The sequence below is a fragment of the Oryx dammah genome, unplaced genomic scaffold (genome assembly GCF_014754425.2).
Source record: "Oryx dammah isolate SB20612 unplaced genomic scaffold, SCBI_Odam_1.1 HiC_scaffold_11, whole genome shotgun sequence".
NCBI classification, from domain to species: domain Eukaryota; kingdom Metazoa; phylum Chordata; class Mammalia; order Artiodactyla; family Bovidae; genus Oryx; species Oryx dammah.
In genome coordinates, this window is record NW_024070195.1 from 7,503,336 (window position 1) to 7,523,559 (window position 20,224).

At 43.2% G+C, this 20,224-nt stretch overlaps 1 protein-coding gene across 1 annotated transcript in view; it reads right to left on the reverse strand.

The window, feature by feature from the left end:
- LOC120869926 (androgen dependent TFPI regulating protein) overlaps positions 1–19,309 on the reverse strand; it is a 92,751-nt gene extending 73,442 nt beyond the window's left edge. Inside the window, exon 1 of the mRNA XM_040249274.1 lies at positions 19,251–19,309. The gene's annotated coding sequence lies outside the window, so the exon portion shown is untranslated. The remainder of the gene's footprint in view (positions 1–19,250) is intronic.
- Between the last annotated feature and the right edge of the window lie 915 nt (positions 19,310–20,224).

Here is a 20,224-nt window from a genome sequence, read left to right on the forward strand (position 1 = left end):
TCCCTGAAGAAAGTTGTTATGGCCACCAACACAGGGAACAGTTCTGTCTGACAGAAATGATAACCCATTCCTAGGCCAGTCACAGAATGACGAAGTGCAAAGGTCAGGGGCTCAAACATGGGCTTGCGTCTACTGCGTGGCCTTGAGCTGGTCAGACATTGGCTTCCACTGGGGTGTTAGTTCCCTTAAGTAAGAGATGGTGATTGTCTCGCTTCCTAAAACCAGGATGTCTACTGGGCTAAAGGAGTAGTTGAAGAGGGCTAGCCTCTAAAGAGATTGGAGGGAAGCCCCAGGCCCTCACAGATACACACCCACTCCCAGGCAAGCCATAGAGCCAATCACAGAGGAAGGGTTAGTGGAAGACCTTCACAGTGATGGCCGCAGGTAGCACAATGGTGAAAGGGAATTAAGGGCTGTGGAGCTCAGAATTCTTGAGGTTATGGCGAAAAGGTTGAAGGATTATGGTTTCATTCTGGCACAAGGGAGGGACCCCTCCAGCTGATGATGCTAAGCAAACTAACTGGTAAATCTTCTTCCCTTTAAGCTTCAAGACAAGTTGGTGGGACTTATCTGTATTCCACTTACCCTATTAACCTATATAGAGCCATTTCGATTTGGCTCATTCCTTTCAAAGTTGATCTATACCTCCACAGCCCTTACACACTCTCTTCACTTCATCTACCCTTTAGTGAACAGTCCCATTATTAAATTCCCAGCTGAGTGGGGGCTACCTCTTTCTGCTGCAGTTCTGGGGAGCCAATCAGATTCTGAGCTCCTCCCGGGGTGTCTGATACACCTCTGGGTCCTCAGCACTTTGTACTTGTTGTTGCTCTTTAGGCACCAAGTTATGTCTGACTCTTTTGTGACCTCGTGGACTGTAGCCCGCCAGGCTCTTCTGTCCAGGGGATTTCCCAGGCAAGAATACTGGAGTGGGTTGCCATTTCCTTCTCCAGGGGGATCTTCTCGACTCAGGGATCAAACTTGTGTCTCCTGCATTGGTAGGTGGATTTCTTTTTTACCACTGAGCCACCTGGGAAGCCAGCACTGTTTATGGTAGCAGGTAAATTCTAGATGCTAATAAACTTTGTTTGCATGGATCAGTTCTGGTATTGTGGTTTTCTTAATATCTGCCTGGGGCAGGGGAAGTTTCTCTTACCCTTGGATTTCCTAATCATTACTGCTCTCATCACCCAGAGCTGTTTGTATTTATCTAGAAACCCTGCTGCCTCTGAACCAATATCACCCCCACAGTCTTCTAATGGCTCTTTCCCCCAATAAAAAGTAGGTATTTCTGGAAATAATTAAATCTGTGTCATGCCCAGTTGAAGCCAGTTTCAGGGAGATTAGCATCTTCCCTCCAGTGGAATTTGCATCCCTAGGGCCCCTCATCCATTTGCTGTACAAGCGGCTGAGAACTGAGTTAGAATGAAGTGTTTCACCCTTTGGGTTATTTATGTCCCATCTAACAGCACTTGTTTCTCTCGGAGGTCATTGTTACTGCCCTGCTTTTTAAAAGCTAGAACATTTATTAAAGGTTCCCATCTGAAGTCCATTTGGTGAAACCATGTGTGAGTTTCCAGCCACCATACCAAGCCAACTCTGAAAGGCATCAGAACGTTTTTTTTTTTCCCTTTTCCAATCTATGAGGACTTTCCTGGCCCTTCATGTTGGCTGTTGCTTCGGGAAACCCGATCCAGATCTACCTTACTCTCTGATCCAGCTCTGCTTTCGCAGTGCAATGCAGTGTCTGTATTAACCTTCTTGGACCCACTCAAAGGAGTAGAGTTCTCTCAATAATTTTGATGGTGTGTTTTCAGTTGCAAAGCCAAAGGACTCTTCCTGTTTATAAGCGTGAAATTGACTCACATTGTCTTGAAGGTTTAGAGCAGGAAAGAACCGTTTGAGGTCAGATGAGAAAGTAAAGCTCAGAGAGGTTAAGGGACTTGCCCCAAATCACACAGCTATTAATGGGGGGAGCAATGACCAGAACACAAGTGTCTTAACAATCGGGCCAGTGAGTTTTCACTATTTCTTGAATTGCTTTGTTTTGTACCCAAGTTCTAAAATTTTCAAGTGTATTTCTCTTGCTTTAATTAGTGTATTAGTTGATTATGTGAGGTCTGATGAAGTTACTGAAAAGAAACTGTGTTCCTACAAATGACTTTTTTAATGCTATATCAGATTTCATGTTTTGCAAAACTGTGTTAATCAGAAATGTGTGAGTTTTCTCATGAAAGAACTCAGGTATTTCAGGTAGACTTTTACATGTTGAACTAATCAGCAAAGTTAAGAAATGTATTCAATACTGACCAATCAGCAATTCCAATTTCAACCTTTTAAAACTCATGTGACTGCCTATTTTCCTGGGAAATTCACCACAAGAAGGTTAGCAGTTAAGCTCTGGCTACCTTATTTTAGCAGTCTGTACAGTACCATGTTTGAGTCATGTATATTTGTATATAGAAACTGCACTCTGATTTGCTGATTTTTTATCTAACAGTTATGCCATTTGTTGAAGAGCAGTATTGAAGGCCCCAATAATAATTATAAATTAGGCTATTTCTACTTTCCAGTCTCTCAGTCTTTCCTTTATGTGCATGCTGCTGCTGCTGCTGCTGCTAAGTTGCTTCAGTCGTGCCCGACTCTGTGCGACCCCATAGATGGCAGCCCACCAGGCTCCCCTGTCCCTGGGATAAGACTCTATTGTTTGATATATACAACTTCAGAATCATTTATCTTCCTGGTGATTAATCCTTTTAACATTTTGTAATGTGCCACTTTGTCTCTAGTAAGTTTCTTTGCTCAGACAAAGCCTACTTTATCTGATATTAATATTATTATTCTTTCTTTTTGAAATTAATGCTTACATGGTACATATTTTAAATCTCTTTACTGACAGCCTATTTATTTTGTTGACATTAAAGCAAGTTTCATGTAAATATCATAGACGAGTTGTGAGGTTTTTCTTAACCCACTGTGCCAGTCTCTGCCTTTCAATAGATATGTTTAGGCAATTACATTTAAGGGAGTTTTTAGTTTACTAGGACTTAAATTTTCCATTTAGTTACTTATTTTCTCCTTGTTTCCTCTGTTTTTTTTTTTTTTTTTTTTTTTTACCACTGTTCCTCCTTTCATGCCTGCTGTGTGTTCATTAAACACTTCTTAAGATTCTATCTTGGTTTAATTATAGTATTTTTGAGTGTATCTGTTTGTATAGTTTTCTTAATGATTGCTCTGGGTATGACAATATACATATGTGACTTATTACAGCCTCCTGGCATTACAGTTTGCCTCTTGGATTCCTTACTTCCATTTTAGTCCCTTTACCTTCCCCACTTTTAAATATCATAGTCTTAGAAATCAGATTGTGTTATAATTTTTGTTCTACTCATTAAGTAATTTTTAAAACTCATGAGAAGAGTTAGTCTATTGTTTATACCACATATCTGCTCTCTACATTGTTCTTTCATCCTTTCTGATGCTTCAAGCTTCATCCTTTTGTCATTGTCTTCCAGTTAGAATTATAGACATCCCTCAAGATCCTTGGGTGATTGGTTTTAAGACCTCCTGCAGATCCAAAATCCAAACGTGCTCAAGTCCCTTATATAAAATGGTGTAGCATTTGCCTATAATCTAGGTACATCTTCCTGTACATGTTAAATCTCTAGATTACTTATAATCCCTACTATAGAATAAATGCTATGTACAGGCAGATCTTGGAGATATTACAGGTTCAGTTCCAGGCCACCACAATAAAGCAAATAACATCATAAAGTGAGTCACTTGCAATTTTTTGGTTTCCCAGGGCATATAAAAGTTGTATTTACACCCTTCTATAGGTTATTTATTTAGTATGCAGTAGCATTATTTCTGAAAGAATGTACCTATCTTAATTTTAAAAATACTTTTTTAGTAAAAAATGCTAACCATCATCTGAGCCTTTGGTGAGTCATTGTAGAAACATCAAAACTCACTGATCACAGAACACCAAACAGATATAATAATAATGAAAAGGTCTGAAATATTGTGAGAGTTATCAAAATGTGACACAGAGACACACAGTGACAGATCTGTTGGAAAATTGGTGCTGATAGACTTACTTGATGCAGGGTTGCCACAGACCTTCAATTTGTAAAAAAAAAAAAAAAAAGCAGTTATCTGTGAAGTACCATGAAGCAAAGTGCAATAAAATGAGGTATGTCTATGAATAGTTATAAATACAATAAAAATTTTATGTTAATAATTTCTGTCTGGCAAATTAACCTTTTGCCTTTTGGAACTTTCTGGAATTTTGGGAGGTAGGGAATATCTTTGACCTGCAGTTGGTTGAATGTGTAGATGTGGAACTCATAGATGTGGACACGTTCAGTCATGTCTGACTCTTTGCAACCCCATGGACTGTAGCCCGCCAGGCTTCTCTGTCCATGGAATTCTCTAGGCAAGAATACTGAAATGGGTTGCTATTTCCTTCTCCAGGGGATCTTCCCAACCCAGAGATCGAATCCAAGTCTCCTGCATGCAGGCAGGTTCTTTGTCATCTGAGCCACCAGAGTTTTTATAGATATGGAGGGCTGACTGTAGTTTCTTTAGCCATGTTTTAAGGGCGAGTCTGATAGTAACAAAATTCTTTTAAGTTTTCATTCATCTGAGAATGTTTTTATTTCCCTTTCATTCCTAAAGAATAGTTTTCTAAGATACAGAATTCACTGTTAACAGTTCTTTTCTTTCAGCACTTGAAAATACTGTGCAACTTCCTTCTGGCCTCCACTGTTTTAGGTAAGAAATATGCTTGTATTTGAATCTATGTTCCGCTATGGTTAATGCTTCATTTGTCTCTGGTTGTTTTGAAAACTATCTTTAGTTTTCTGAAGTGTATTTACAATGTGTTGTGGCTTGAATTTCTTTCAGTTCAGTTCAGTTCAGTTCAGTTCAGTTCAGTTCAGTCGCTCAGTCGTGTCCGACTCTTTGCAACCCCATGAATTGCAGCACGTCAGACCTCCCTGTCTATCACCATCTCCTGGAGTTCACTCAGACTCACGTCCATCGAGTCCGTGATGCCATCCAGCCATCTCATCCTGGGTTGTCCCCTTCTCCTCCTGCCCCCAATCCCTTCCAGCATCAGAGTCTTTTCCAATGAGTCAACTCTTCTCATGAGGTGGCCAAAGTACTGGAGTTTCAGCTTTAGCATCATTCCTTCCAAAGAAATCCCAGGGTTGATTGTGGTGTAGTTTCTTAAGTCTGTAGATTTATATCTTTTACTAAATTTGAGAAGTTTTCAGCCATTAAAAAAAAAATGCTCTTTCATCTAACTCTTTTTCTATTTTCCTTCTGGATCTCCAATGGTATGAATTTTGTATCTTTAGTTGTTGTCCCATAGTTCCCAAAGACTCTTCTAATTAAGTTTTGTTTTTCCAGTCTATTTTCTCTCTGGTTTTCGACTTGAGTAAATTGGTCCAGAAATGATGTTTGGCAGAAACTAGCATAATTCTATAAAAAAATATTCCTTCAATAAATAAATAAATGGAGCTTCCTTAAAAAAAAAAAAGTTAATTGATTGTATCTTCTGTTATCTCTACTTTGGTACTGAGCCCATTCAGTGAGCGTTTTTTTTTTTTTTTCTATTACTGTATCTGTCAATTTTATAATTTTAATTGGGTTCTTTTTTATAGCTTCTACTTCTTTGTGGATATTTTCTATTTTTCATCTGTTTCAAGAGAATTTTCAATTGCCCATTAAAGCATTTTTTAATGCTTCATATTAAATTAATGTAAAGCTGCTTTACACTCTTTGTCAGATAATTCCAATATCCTGTTCATGTCTCTGTTGGTAGAAGTTGATTGTTTCTTTGAATTCAAGCTGTGCTTTTTCCGGTTTTTGATATAGCCAGGGTTTTCAGTTGTATCCTAGAAATTTTGATTATTGTCTTAAGACTCTCTGAATCCTATTTAAAACTTTTATTTGAGCAATCGGTCACCCTGTTTAGGGTTAGCACACAGGTCCTGGCCTGACTTTCGTAGACCATAGTTCTAATGACAACCTAATTTCCTGAGCCTTTGTGATGCTACCTTTATTTACTTTGTGTATTTGGTACCACCGGGGGTCCCAATATTACAACCAAAAGTATCTGTGTACATTACCAAAAGTCCATGGGGAGAAAATCATCCCTAAAATGAAGACCATTACTCTATAGAAATCAAAAGAATTCGATGTCCTCCATACGGAACAGGCCATGAGCCTGTGGGGAGATGGGAGTATGCTCTCCCCTGAAGCTTTAGAGAAGCACCTCAGGATCTCAGTCTGTGTTTACATGCACTGGCTTGGGATGAGGAAAGGCTTCATTTGCCTCTTGTTCCATCTCAAATTTATACTCAGGGAGGATATTGATAATGACTCCTATAATGGACCAGAGTTTGATTTCCTGTAGAACTCAGCTCAGAGATTAATCTAGCCCTTGACAAACAAGTGGTCTTTATTAAGGAATTACAGCTATCGAGTTTCAAGGTGAAATCCTCTTAGTATTACGTCTCTGGCAGGCATGTTTATATATTCTGCTTTAAGACATCTGCCAAAGATTGTTATCCGATACATCTTTTTTTTTTTCATGTTAGTTGGTTTTCTTCTTATTTTTGCATTGCTGAAATGACATCAGGTGACCTTTTGAAAGTTTTTTTTTGCTTTTCTGCCTGGAAACATAGGGCAGTGTTTCATAAAAGCAAGGAAAAGGTTGCTGTGTTTTTTTTAAATCCCCTTAACAAAAAAGTAAACAAAAAGATCCAAAAATGCATACAAACTGCCAAATTGTTTATTGCAGAGTTGACTCATTTGATCAAAAGGAGTTGTTTTGGTTAATAATTTACTCAACTGACTCTTGAATAGAAATGCCACACTTGACCTGTATGAAAATGAAGTGAAACCTCCCAGAACACTTGCTTACAAAATGGCTGAAGTTTAAGGTCAAATCTGTAGGCCCCTGTGGCATTTTCTGTCTGCCAACCCTGTCTGAATCATTATGTATCAATTATTCATCTAGAATGTTTCACATTGTCTGGTTGGTGGAGGTACATTTTCCATCATTCTCCTCCAGAATCATGGCATTTTGGGGCTACTCAAAGGGATTCCAGTTTTTATTGGTGCCAAAAATAAATCACATGCCAATGCAGAATAAACTCAGCATCTCTCTCTTACCTTCAACAACAGTAGATTTCTTTGAAACCTGGCCTGCTCAGGATGAGAATGTTTTATAGCTTGTGAGCTCCTGTTGACAGAAGTACAGCTGTTTTTCAGCTGGTCAGAGGTAAGGTCTCTTCCTGACCCTCTACTCCAGTATCAACCCTTTGTATACTTGTCTTCAAAGATATCAAAACTTTTCCCATGCTATTTTGCCTTTTCCCCTTCCCTGTCCACCTTCCATGTTAAAATGATATGGAAAAGGCTTACAGAGGGAGTAGATGAAATCTAGCCACTTGTCTTCAAGGCTGAGCTCAAACCACGAGCCCTCTTTGCCAATGAGCTACTTGAAGTGCTGAGGAGGTGACTTTTCCTATGTTCTCGGAAACAATGATTGTTTCACGGCAGGCCTATTGACTCCTAACTGTTGTAGTAACACAGAACAGCTTTTACAAAGTTTTTGGCTCTCTGATGGTGTTAAAGTGAGCATCCCTGGTCCTATGAGTCTAGTTGTAGCTTTCAAAGTGAGGACTGTCTCAGGAGCTAAAAGAAGATACACTGGGCCTAGAAGCCACTGGGCAAAGTTCCACACAGGAAAACCCAGCGCTCAGTCCCAGCACTGCCATTTTTCTCCCATCAGTGACATCATTACGGGGATACTGAGAGAGAGGGGATGACCGAGGAAAGGTTTGCAAGGTGCTGGATGATTTGGGTGGTGCTCAGATTGCTTTCTGTTGTTTGGTGAACCTGCTGGTCTGCAGCTAAACGTTGACTTCCAAAGAAGCATGGACTCCAGAGCGAAATGAGGCAAAGCCTGGTCACTTAATGGCCAAGAGTGTGGGCTCCGAAGTCAGTGTGTCCTTCTTCAAACCCTAGTTTCACTTCTTCTCACCCATGTGACAGCAAGCAAGTGAATGAAACTCTGAATCTCAGTTTTCTTCAACTATAAAATGAGATAATAAGAGTGCAAACTCATCACAGGTTGAATGAGACAGTACCTGTGAAGTGCTAAGTAAGTATTCGGTCAGTGTTAGGTTTTATGATGGGAATTACCCCTAGCCTGTCTGTCCTCACAGGTGACACCTGGTCAGAATGCCCGTCTAACTGACAGGTACCTCACCACTAGAAAGTACAGGAACGGAAAGTGGCAGGGCCAACTTTCACAGTGTATCTTTGCTGAAGGGCATGTTGAGGTGCTAAATCTGTCATAGGTTCTTCGTTGCAAGAAGGCTGAACTCTTTCCAGAAAACATTTGATGGGAACGATTTTCAAGCATATTTTAGAATTCTCTTAAGGTCAACATTAACTTGTAAACTGAAGAAGAGCTGTTACTCTTGACCTGGGGCTTTCCATTAAGTCTGTAACTCAGAATTTCCCAGTGCCCACTGAGTAGTTTCTTAGGAATTGAAAAGAGCAACTGAAATAGACTTGAAGTCCAAGTTTTGTGGATTATCACACCTCTTTCTTTGTGTGTGTGTGTGTGTAATGGGGGCGAGTTCATGCGGGCAAGGGTAGGTAAGAAAAGTAAATGCTAAGTGTTGACCTGGAGTCTTTGCTTTAATCAAGGAGGATTGTAAGTAATAATCAGAAGTCTTCTGCTAACAGAGTGACATATGGAAAAATTCAAGTGTGTTCCACTGTTGACCAAATTCTGAAGCCTCTGAAAACTGATTTTGAATTCATGGCCCAAATATTATCTAGTTAGTAATTTCTTCTCAAGGAATCAGAGAGCAGGAGTGACTGTTCCTCCACTCAGATGGGGACACACGTGTGTGGCTCTAATGGACCACAAAGGGGCCCAAGGCTCCTGGGAGTTCTCTGAGTTTGAGAAACAGAGAAACAGCTTTCAGGACCACAAAGATCGTAGACTGGGAAGAAAAGGGAAGAAGTTGCAAAAGGTCCTTGCATCTCTCTGCTCTGCCGCTTCCAGCCCCAGCCCAGCAGGGGGACAGTGGGACGCTGAGCTATGGAACTTTCCTCAAGCCCACAGAAGAAGGAGCCCCTGGGCCCATGCCTAGAGCTCCCGAGGAGATACAGTGTGGGCCCTCTCAGGGAGCCTCCGCTGCGCAGACCAGAGGAGGCTATTTCAGCCTCCCATCCTCCATGGATTCCATGGACTGAGTGTTTATGTCTTCTCAGAACTCACATGTTGAAACTCTAGTTCCCAATTGGCCAGTGTTTGGAGATGCTTTGAGGGGTAATTCGGTCATGAGGCTAGAGCCCTCAAGACAGGATTAGTGCCCTTATGAGAATACACGGGAGAATTTGCTTCCCGTCTCTGCTCTCTGCCTTGTGAAGATGATCTACAAGCCGCGGAGTGGTCTCACACCAGACACTGGGTCTGTGGGCACCTTGATCTTGGACTTTTCACCTCCAGAACCACGCGGCATAAATTTCTGTGCTTAAGTCACCCAGTCTGCGTGTTTTGTTTATATCCGCCCGAGCTATCTAAGACGGTGGGTACATACACTCCACTGGCCCTCCATTTCTTCGGGTGGGCAGACACATGTTTACAATGTGAGACAAAGTAGTGGTGGACCCATTTGGCCTGGTGCAGACGGAGCCTGGTTGAAGGATAGACTGAGGGCCTCTTCAACTGCCTGAGAAAAGGAACAAGATGAGGAAATAGAGCATGTCCTCTGAAGTGCGGAAACTACGCGCTTAGTTGTTGGGCAGCGCTCAGCCGTGCCCGACCCTTTGCAACTCCAGGGCCTGCAGCACACCAGGCTTCCCTGTCCTTCACTATCTCCTGGAGTTTGCTTAAACTCTACTGAGTTGGTGATGATATCCAACCATCTCATCCTCTGTCGCCCCCTTCTCCGTCTGCTCTCAATCTTTCCCAGCTGAAACCAGAGCTATTAAATATTGGCCATTTAAAATTATTATAACATATTATTTTCATTAATTCATTAAACAAAGATCTGATCCACATAAATAATAACACACTGTTTAGTAAGCACATCAGTGGCCCAAGCATGTACAAAGCACTTTACACAAATTCTCTCATTGTTTTCCTTCCCACAGCCCTCCAAAGTAGCTTCTATTGTGCCATTTTACAATTGAGGAAGCCACATCTGAGGATCTGAGTGGTTAAATAACTTATCCAAGGGCACAACAATAAATAGCAGAACTGGGACTTGAAGGCATTTCTCTCTGACTCAGAAACCAATTATCATATGGGGACTCTGTGCTTTCTTTGAAACTACTCTGTGAATCTAAAGTCATTCCAAAATAAAGAAGGTTATTTGAAAAATAAAATCCATTGTCTAAATTGATTTACTAGCCTATTTTTCCAAGCAACTTATGAGAGTTTTGCTTTGCTTATTTGCTAAATTTCCTGGAAATTTTGAAAGTGTGTTACATTGTCACCTGGGGGTCCTTCCGGCATCTATATTCCTAAAGTGTTCTTCTTTTATTTCTTCACGTAAAACACTCAGAGTAGAGCCTACCACGTGGAAAGCTCTCAATAAATCTTAGTCATCACCGCCATCATTATCATCACCACTGTCTTCACAAACAACCATTGATTACTTTATATTTTAAAAGCCAGTGAACATATTAATCCCCTCTCCTAGACAGTGAATGACTCAAGAGTAGGCCCATAGTAGGTGTTTAATCTATTATTGAAACAAATAAATCCCTGTGCTCACAATTAGATCTCGCAGCAAAGACTCTTCTGACCAATGGGCGGTTTGTTCCTGCTTCTGTCTCTAATTCTCCTTAGACCTGGGGGAGCAGGGGTGTTGCCAAAGTGCTGTGTCCTCCGTGACTCTTGGCCACTTTGGAAGAGAGGCAGCACCCTTGCTCTAGCCAGCTGATGGCTTGGGGTCGGGATAGCACCTGTTTCTAAGCCGGTTTTCCTCTTGCATGTCCTCCTTTGGCTCCAGCTCAGTCAGGTCCAGCTCCCCTCTTTGCTGTGCTGTGCCTCAGGGGAAAACCCACAAATGGGAACGCAATTGGTGTGCTCCCGCATCCCTCGTGGACACACTTTAAAAGGAGGCAGATCATCTTTTCTTGCTGTCATGTTTGTTTCATACGCCATGTCCCCATTTTCACTAAATGCCAACAACTGTTTATGAATCCCCAGGAGCCGGGAAGATTAGGGGCATGGTTCCAGAAGCCTGATACATCAGGAAATGTGAACTCTGAAAAACAAAAGTTTTCACTGAGGCTTTGCTGAGCTAGCACACTCTGTGTGTTCACTGAGACGGCAGGCCCCATCACATGAGTTTGCTCAACCAACTGGTGATGCCTGACCAGGGTACTGTTTTCAAAGATGTTAGTTCTAGGTAATTGCTGGAAAAACCCTCTAGCTCAGCGCTACCCAACAGAACTTGCTGCAACGCTGGAGATTTTTACGTCTACCTCGGCCAATAAGGTAACTACAAGCCACATGTAGTTATTGAACACTTCAACTATAGCTAGTGCAAGTGAGAAGCGGTTTTATCTGTTTTAACTTACTGAGACTTAATTTGCCTCATGTGGCTAGTGGGGAAGTCCAGGAGGCTTAGTGGTAAAGAATCTGCCTGCAGTGTAGGAGGTGTGGGTTTGATCCCTGGGTCAGAAATCTCCCCTGGAGAAGGAAATGGCAACCCACTCCAGTATTCTTGCCTGGAAAATCCCATGGACAGAGGAGCCTGGCTGAATATAGTCCATAGGATCACAAAAGTTGGACATGACTGAGCGACTAAACCACAACAAAGTGGCTATCCTACTATCATATCATAGTGCGGTTCTGGGTGAGCAAGACTGGGAATGCAGGACACTCAATATTAAAACAAGACAATCCCAGGCAAACCAGAATACTCCATCACTCTAAGCAGATCCTTTGCAAAATATGTTTGGCATTTTTGGAAGCGTGAATTAGACCCGTGCTGGCTATAGTGTAGAGTGAAAGGGAGAGAAACGCAGAGGCAAGATTAAGAACTGAGTTTTCCTTCCCAAGCAAAACACAAATAAAATATTCCTTCAAATGAAGGGATTGATGTGTTCATGGAGTTGATTCTTCAAACTGAAATAGCCCATGTAAAACTGCAATAAAAATATGAATATAGGAAACACCAATAAGACACTTGGCCTCAGACTACCCGAGGACACCACCAGTAACCTACTTGAGCATATTCTGAAGCCCACTCAGGTGGGAAAATAGAAGGTAATTGGTGGTGAATTCACTGAAAAACCATGCCTGTCTTGATTTCCTCCTCCCAGCCAAGGGAAAGTCTTCTCTACCCCAAAGTCTCATCTACCTGCCAGCCAGCAAGCCTGAAACGCACCTTGAGTGGCTTCCTCTGGAGTATGCATTGTCCTCTGTTAAAATACAGATATCTTCTAAGAAGGGTCACAGAGGACCATATATTAGTATCATTTTGTAATTCAAAAATTTATTAGATTGATCTGAACTACCAAGATTGTGAAGGAATGAAATAAAGCAGTAGTCTCCCAACACCTTTGAGTATGTATTCTTATCAAGAAAACTTTTGAACTCTGTCCCCATTATATGTATATTTATTGGTAACTACTGTCTATCCAAGAATACACAGAAGAACTGTACAAAAAAAATCTTCATGACCCAGATAACCACAATGGTATGATCACTCACCTAGAGCCAGACATCCTGGAACGCGAAGTCAAGTGGGCCTTAGGGAGCATCCTATGAACAAAGCTAGTGGCTGCTAAGTCACTTCAGTCGTGTCCAACTCTCTGCGACCCCAGAGAAGGCAGCCCACCAGGTCCCGTGTCCCTGGGATTCTCCAGGCAAGAACACTAGAGTGGGTTGCCATTTCCTTCTCCAGTGCATGACAGTGAAAAGTGAAAGTGAAGTTGCTCAGTCGTGTCCAACTCTTAGCGACTCCATGGACTGCAGCCTACCAGGCTCCTCTGTCCATGGGATTTTCCAGGCAAGAGTACTGGAGTGGGTTGCCATTGCCTTCTCCGAAAGCTAGTGGAGGAGATAGAATTCCAGCTGAGCTATTTCAAATCCTGAAAGATGAGGCTGTGAAAGTGCTGCACTCAATATGCCAGCAAATTTGGAAAACTCTGCAGTGGCTGCAGGAAAAGGACTGGAAAAGGTCAGTTTTCATTCCAATCCCAAAGAAAGGCAAGGCCAAAGAATGTTCAAACTACTATACAATTGCACTCATCTCACACGCTAGCAAAGTAATGCTCAAAATTCTCCAAGTCAGGCTTCAACAGTACATGAACTGTGAACTTCCAGATATTCAAGCTGGATTTAGAAAAGACAGAGAAACCAGAAATCACATTGCCAACATCTGCTGGATCATTGAAAAATTGCAAGAGGTTTCCAGAAAAACATCTACTTCTGCTTTATTGACTATGCCAAAGCCTTTGACTGTGTGGATCACCACAAACTATGGAAAATTCTTAAAAAGATGGGAATACCAGACCACCTGACCTGCCTCCTAAGAAATCTGTATGCAGGTCACGAAGAAACAGTTAGAACTGGACATGGAACAACAGACTGGTTCCAAATTGGGAAAGGACTACATCAAGGCTGTGTATTGTCACCCTGGTTATTTAACTTGTATGCAGAGTACATCATATGAAATGCTGGGCTGGATGAAGCACAAGCTGGAAGCAAGATTGCTGGGAGAAATACCAATAACCTCAGATATGCAGATGACACCACCCTTATGGCAGAAAGTGAAGAGGAACTAAAGAGCCTCCTGATGAAAGTGAAAGAAGAGAGTGAAAAAGTTGGCTTAAAACTCAACATTCAGAAAACTAAGATCATGGCATCGGGTCCCATCACTTCATGACAAATCGATGGGGAAATGACGGAAACAGTGAGAGACTTTATTTTGGGGGGCTCCAAAGTCACTGTGGATGGTGACTGCAGTTGTGAAATTGAAAGATGCTTTCTCCTTGGAAGAAAAGCTATGACCAACCTAGACAGCATATTAAAAAGCAGAGACATTACTTTGCCAACAAAAGTCCGTCTAGTCTAAGCTATGTTTTTTCCAGTAGTCATGTATGGATGTGAGCATTGGACCATAAAGAAGGTTGAACACTGAAGAATTGATGCTTTTGAACAGTGGTGTTGGAGAAGACTCTTGAGAGTCCGTTGGACTGCAAGGAGATCCAACCAGTCCATCCTAAAGGAAATCAGTCCTAAATATTCATTGGAAGGACTGATGTTGAAGCTGAAACTCTAGTCCTTTGGCCACCTGATGCAAAGAACTGACTCATTTGAAAAGACCCTGATGCTGGGAAAGATTGAAAGTGGGAGGAGAAGGGGACGAGAGAGGATGAGATGGCTGGATGGCATCACCGACTTGATGGACATGAGTTTGAGTAAGCTCTGGGAGTTGGTGATGGATAGAGAAGCCTGGCGTGCTGTGGTTCATGGGGTTGCAAAGAGTTGGACACAACTAAGCAACTGAACTGAACTGAAGTATCTATCCAGGGCTTTCCTGGGGGCTCAGATGGTAAAGAACCTGCCTGCAAAGCAGGAGACCAGGGTTCAGTCGGTGGATTTGGAAGATCTCCTGGAGAAAGGAATGGCTACCTGCTCCAGTACTCTTGCCTGGATAATTCAATGAACAGAGGAGTGTGGTGGGCTACAGTCCATAAAGTTGCCAAGAGTTAGACACGACTAAGCAACTAACACTTTTACTGTCTATCCATATGTTTTAATAAAGCATTTAAAAAAATATTTCTAAGAAAAACCCCACTTTCTGCTTTGTCTTATTTTGCTTTTCTTTGCTGTTCTCATGTCTCTAGTTCATTTGCTCTAAATCGGCATCCATATTAAAATGTGTTTGTAATTTCAGTCATCTTCATTACCTGAATCACAATGGCTTTAAAACTAATTATGTCTTAGATGTCTTGGTGTCATTAAAAAGAGTTAAAAATTATCTTGTTTCACATTTTAGCATGAATTACTTAGGTTTTATTTCTCCTATTTTGCTCCTTCACATTTAAACCTTTCTTGTACATTTCTTTTTCTTATCACTGGACCATTGGAGGATGGTGGTGAACTGGAGATACAGTTGCTGAGATACATATGAGAATGAAATCAAGGCATTGGGTCTGGCTCCTTTATGGACCAATTTACTTGTGGTCTTGCTGTCAGCGGTCACTAAACTTCATTGTGCATAAGAATTAGCTAGAGATCTTTTTTAACCTCTGATGCCAACCCAAGAGATTCTGTTTCAGTGGGTCTGGGGAAGAATCAGCCTTTGGAATAAGATCCCCTCCCCGCCCCTCCCATGTAGGCAGTCCGTAATTGGGCTGTGCTCATATCTCCAGAAATACTGGAGGGGACAGTGGGAATGGGTGATCACCAAGGCACCCTCGCTGCTGCTGCTGCTAAGTCACTTCAGTCGTGTCTGACTCTGTGCGACCCCATAGATGGCAGCCCACCAGGCTCCCCCATCCCTGGCATTCTCCAGGCAAGAACACTGGCGTGTGTTGCCATTTCCTTCTCCAATGCAGGAAAGTGAAAAGGGAAAGTGAAGTAAAACAGTCTTGACTTTATAACATGGTGACAACAGCTCAGAAACGCGACCTCTGTCACAGAATTGCTAGAAATGGGGAAACGGAGGGGCGGAGTGTGCGGCTGAGGGTGTAGATGTATGCAGATACAACACCATGTTTCTGACACAACGCTTAGAACTGATTTTCTCTCTCAAGAAGGAAGCTTGTTTTGAATGCATCCATTTTCAATATGCTAAATCCTTTAGAAATTATACCTTTTTAGGCTTAAGCTTCCGAAGAATTATTTGCAAATTCATGTCTCCTTAACAACTGTGCCACACACAGCCCCGGAAGCCCCCCCAAAAACAATTGTTTAAATCAGATATCTTGATTTGTGGTTCACAGTGAGACTTAGGTCAGACGCTGGGACACTAAGAGAACACACTAAAAGAACCAAGAGACACTAAAAGAACACAAACAGCTGATGACACACAACGGTACACTTTCCTTTCTGCCGCAGATGGGTTATGTAATCAGGAGGACAGAGACAGTTGAATAATTTACTTCCTAGGAACCTCTTAAGCCCAGTAAGCGTACAGACTCTAAATAGATGAGCCTAATCCCCAGATCCTGAGCGTATCCAGACCTGTCTGTACCAGCATGAACACAGGGCGTGGTTCTGAGGATAGGATTCTATGTATGCCCACTGATTAAGAGAATGGTAGTTATTGTTGGGGAGAAGACAATGGCACCCCACTCCAGTACTCTTGCCTGGAAAATCCCAGGGACAGCGGAGCCTGGTAGGCTGCAGTCCATGGGGTTACTAAGAGTCGGACACGACTGAGCGACTTCAATTTCACTTTTCATTTTCATGCATTGGAGAAGGAAATGGCAACCCACTCCAGTGTTCTTGCCTGGAGAATCCCAGGGATGGGGGAGCCTGGTGGGCTTCCGTCTATGGGGTCATACAGAGTCGGACAGGACTGAAGCGACTTAGCAGCAGTTATTGTTGAAATAGAAATAAAACCCCAATTCAAATTTAGGCTTTTCGTAAAGTCTTCCTGCAATTCAATATTCACTTTCACCACTTTCTTCTCTTTTCTTTGTTTAGAGACATGCATGACCTCGAAAAGTCAATGTGGGTCATTAGAAAATGAACTTCTTTGCTTATAGGAATTAATTTGGCAGGCCATGATTAACTGAGCAAGAATGCTTGCAATAACCATATTTTGTGTATCTAACCCTCTGAATAAGATTGCGCCCTGTGAAATGCTGCCTAAGTTTACGTTTTGAGGGCTCAGGGTTGCCAGAGGGCTTTAGGGAGAGCCTCATGATGTGAGAGAGGAAGGTTTCTTGTTGCTTGATTTCACAAAAGTCATATCCTCAAGCAGAATTGTATGATTTGCTGCTCATTGAGAGCATGTCAGTCCTGAGAGAAAAGTATTCTGGGGATCATTCTAAATCAAATCCCTGAGATTTGCTGGTTTAGTTCAATAGGAAGATCTAACAGCAGAGGCACCACGACTCACACTAACCAGCAAGGTAAACTGTGATACAGAGGGTTTACGTGAATTTAGCAACTTATCCTATTCCCCTCCCTCCGGGGCCACTGTGGTCCCCCAACAGATTTCTTCCCCACTCTCTCAAACACCTTAAGGATGTTTTTCAGTGTTTCTCAAGTACTTATCAGTTTCATCCCTTTTAAGCTGAGAGGCTAAAGAGCTGTGACAGGGTGGAGCGGGTTGCCTCAGGCTTGACGAGTGGCACTTAGGGGCCAGTAGTCGGTGTGTGGGGGGTGCCCTTTTCTTCCCCTCTGCTGCTCCCAGCTGGAAACTTTGCCACCAAAAGTTTTCCCTGGCTCGTTGGTGGTAACTCATCTTGTTGATTGAAAAATTAAAGAATAAAACACCAGGCACCACGGTGCATGTCAATACCTGGGGCATCGGGAAACAAGGCAGGCGAGACGGTGCTAAATTCCTCTTAGCTTTATTCTTTCTCGGGGTATAGGGGAACTTTTTCTGATTGTGTTAGTGAAAGTGTCAGTCGCTCAGGCGTGTCTGACTCTTTGCAAGTCCATAGACTGTAGCCCGCCAGGCTCCTCTGTCCATGGAATTCTCCAGGCAAGAATACTGGAATGGGTTGCCATTTCCTTTTTCAGGGGATGTTCCTGAGTAAGGGATCAAACCCGGGTCTCTTGCACTGCAGGCAGATTCTTTACTGACTGAGCTACAAGGGAAGCCCTTTTCTGATTGTAAAGAAGAGAATAAATTACAGGTGGACCCCTAGGCTTTGAAAGGAAGAATGATGAAGGAAAGGGGCATTTCTCAACTTGTACGCACTCAGTGCTCCAGAGATGATTCATGGAGAGTTCAAACGCTGGGTGCCTGAGGCCCTCCCACTACAGCTTGGCTGGGTAGGTGTGTTTGGTGTGGCCTAGCATTGGTGTGACCCCACTCCAGTACTCTTGCCTGGAAAATCCCATGGACAGAGGAGCCTGGTAGGCTGCAGTCCATGGGGCCGCTAAGAGTCGGACACGACTGAGTGACTTCACTTTCACGCATTGAAGAAGGAAATGGCAACCCACTCCAGTGTTCTTGCCTGGAGAATCCCAGGGACGGCGGAGCCTGGTGGGCTGCCATCTCTGGGTTCGCACAGAGTCAGACACGACTGAAGCAACTTAGCAGCAGCAGCAGCAGCACTGGTGTGAACACCAAAGCAGCAAGGGGCAGGACACACCTTGGCTTGCTCTTCTCTGTGCCTCATTGGGTTTTTCTGGTCTAGATCTTCCAGAGATGGCCACTCAGCAGCACAGGGTCCGCAGGTGTGCACAGGTGTACTTACCAGGGGCCTTCCGGCAGCAACAGTGCTCTATTGGAGAGCTAACACAATAGTGACTTAGTGGTTTAAAGTTTAGGAAAGTTTTCACTAAATTAGAGGAGGAGGAGGAGTACCTGAGCACATCATTGGGGAGGACGTACAGGTGAGGAAGGCCTTTCAGTGTTTTGAAAAGCACATCTCTATGACACCCTGCTAACATTTACCCTATAGGAGTTTGATAATAGATACTCACTGTCAGTGGGTATTTTAAGAACACAAGGAAACAAGACGCCCTGCGTAGTGTTTAAGTTGGAGAAAACGATACGTGGAGGAGGAAAGGGCATCCTGCTCTTAGATCTCAATGTATCTAGTGGGCAGGGAGATTCCTCATCACCCCCTCACCCCTGCGTCATCTTTGACCAAAGCCGTTTAAAAGGCATTAAACCTCTCCATGCGATTTCACATGAGAACTGGAATTGAGCAGACATCTGGCAACACTTCACTGGCACAGAAAACAAATGTTCAGAAACCCCAACTGGAGTTCTAAGAAGCCACACAAATCCACTTTGCTGCCCACCCACCGGAGGGCCCCTTGCCCTCTCCACAACTGCTCATCTTCACACCCTGATAAAGCTCAAATGCCAACTCCCAGGCATGGAGCTCACGTCCGGCGGCCCGAGTTTCCTAAGAGTGAAAGGCAGGGAGTCGAGACCACACCAGCTTTCTGCATGCAGGGGATCTTCCCACACAGAGCTCTGCCAGCCACCGGCCGCCTCTTGCCCAAAGGTCAGAAACGCTGAGTGGGCCAGGCAGTGCCCTTGCCCACTTACCTGGTGATGCAGCCACCTCTCTGTCCCAGCCAGCTGTCGGTCTGGTAGGATGTTTACCTGCAAACTGTTTTTCTTAAGACTTAGCCTCACCTTGTGTTGTTTCCACAGGGATGGCTCCGTTCCCAACCACGGTCATCACATGCTAAGTTGCAAAATAGAAGAACAAGAAGGGCGACTCTGGTCTGGGGAGTCCCTGGGGCTGGCTGCTTGTGAGAATGCTCCCAAACGTGAGCAGGCAGCATGCCTGACTGATGAATGGGGACAGTTGTGGCTCCCAGGAAGTGGGGGGCACAGTCACTGGCAAGAGCCACTTTTTTTTTTTTTTGGTGAGTGGGTGTTCAGAGGCAACGCCCTGCAGAGCTGGCATCATCCACCTGAAGGAGGAATGTACAGAAACAGGGCAATGGAGGGAGAGGGTGTGTGTGCGTGTGTGAATACAGCACAAAAGGTTTCTATCACTGAAGCCAAAAACTGGATTCCCTTTTTTTGAAGTTGCTCTACTGAAGTACCAATATACAGAAAACCGCACATCTCCAGGGCTTCCCAGATCGGTGACAGTGGTAAAGAACTTGCCTGCCAATTCAGGAGACATGGGAGACGTGAGCTTGAGCCCTGAACTGGGAAGATGCCCTGGAGGAGGGCATGGCAACCCACTCCAGTATTCTTGCCTGGGAAATCCCATGGACGAAGAGCCTGATGGGCTACAGTCCATAGGGTCACACAGAGTCAGACACGACTGAAGCATCTTAGCATGCACACACATATCTAAGGTGTACAAACTGGTGAGTTCAGATGTATGCAAAGACATGATACCATCGCTATAATCAAGGTAGCAGATATTTCTGAAACCTCCCAACTTTTCCTGGTATTCCTTAGGCTTTTTAAATTGTTTTTGTTTCTTGTGATCAGAACACTTAACATGAGAGCTACACTCCTAACAAAATGTTAAGTGCACGACCCTGTCTTGTTAATTG